The sequence below is a fragment of the Octopus bimaculoides genome, chromosome 20 (assembly GCF_001194135.2).
Source record: "Octopus bimaculoides isolate UCB-OBI-ISO-001 chromosome 20, ASM119413v2, whole genome shotgun sequence".
Lineage (NCBI taxonomy): Eukaryota > Metazoa > Mollusca > Cephalopoda > Octopoda > Octopodidae > Octopus > Octopus bimaculoides.
This window is the reverse complement of record NC_069000.1, coordinates 7,902,104-7,903,814: the sequence shown is the minus strand read 5'-3', so window position 1 is coordinate 7,903,814 and position 1,711 is coordinate 7,902,104.

Genomic DNA, 1,711 nt, shown 5'->3' with positions numbered 1-1,711 from the left:
ATATATATATATATATATATATATATATATATATATATAATGTTATCACCAGTTCAATTATGCTTGTGGCAGATTCGAACTCGTAAGCAAGCCATTCACTGTGTGAATGAGTTCGAATCTGCCACTGGTAATAACATTGCATTTTTACACACCACTGCTTAGCACTCCCACCCGTAATAAATACATATGAATGTGTATGTATATAGATCCACATGTACGTCTGTGTGTATGGTTGTGTGATGTGCAACTTTTTATTTATACGTAATTAGTTCCGAAAAACACTATATGGAAATGAAAATTAAAACCTGAAGAGTCGAATTTTATAAAAGAAAACAACCCACATCTAAGTTAAATAATAAATATTTAAGAAAGTTTAAATTTGCCTCAAAATATTTGACTTTATATAAACCTCTGTTAAAAAAAAATCGTTTTATATTTCCATTAGCAATTAACAGGAAGTTTGTTTATAAATGAGCCAGGCATCTGATGGTTGATGGCAATTCTATTGATGCCTCATCTTTTGAGTTCTTCCCTCGTGACTCACCAAGCTCTACCTTTTAATTCCAGCCCCACCCTCTCTCTTCTCACAAGTTTTAGTGGGAAATGGGTGAACGCCACAATTCATTCACACATTCTTGTTACAGAATAGAATTCTTAATTAGTCTCTCTCTATCTCTCTCCTCCACCTGTTCATTATCAGAAATTAAGGTGTGTTGATCGATATACCTTCCGCCCATGCTAAACGAGAGAGGACGTTACCATTACTTCTGTAAAGAAATACTTCCTCCTCGAGTGCACTAGAGTCTCTACGTGGTCGTTCGGCCTGCTAGAAAGAGCAGCTAAGTCACTCTCAAATTACACCCTGTTGTCTTGAAAAAGGGAGGACACATTGGAATAATATAGTTTTGGGGTTGACTATCCCTAACGAGATGACCACGGTTGGAATATCTTTCATCATAGTTCTGCTAGATTACAGTTGACTCGAAGTTAAACAACTTTGGTACGTGGGAGTGAGGATCGGGTGAGATGATATTTTTTGTAAAAATGTTATTTTGACCAACGTTAATTTAAATATTTTGCGCCTCCCGACAACGGGTGGTTTTATGGAATTATTAAAGTGACCACGATTCTACTCTGTCGTGGGACACAAGTGATCTAATTAAGCGTATGAACACCACATCTCAGTCATTGCAATACATGCCTGCTGTTGCTGTTAGGAAATCAGTAAATGGAAACTTAAACCTGCTTTTGATTTTACTGTTGGCAAGGCATGAACATCATTGATTCACGTTCCTTCCTATAAATCCGTCTGTTCGTTCAGAATTCAACACAGTCTTGGTGCTAACGAAACATTTTTTACTGTGACCAATATTAATTCTTCCTTGACCCCTTTTTTGGAGAGGCATGATGGTCACACGTTTATCGATCTGAGGTGCTTTGTGTAAGAAATCAAAAATATTGTTGTTGTTATTAAAATATTTGACAAATATTTTTCTACCCATTTTTATATTTTTGTCTTTTTTCCCCAGTTATTTCTAAACCAAACCAATTCTTGTGAACATCAATCGTCCTGTCCTTGATTTCACATTCTCGTGTGACGTTTGTCAGTAACCCCCTCTCTCTCACACACACACACACACACACTCTTTCTCTCTCTCTCTCTCTCTCTCTCTCTCTCTCTCTCTCTCTCTCTCTCTCTCTCTCTCTCTCT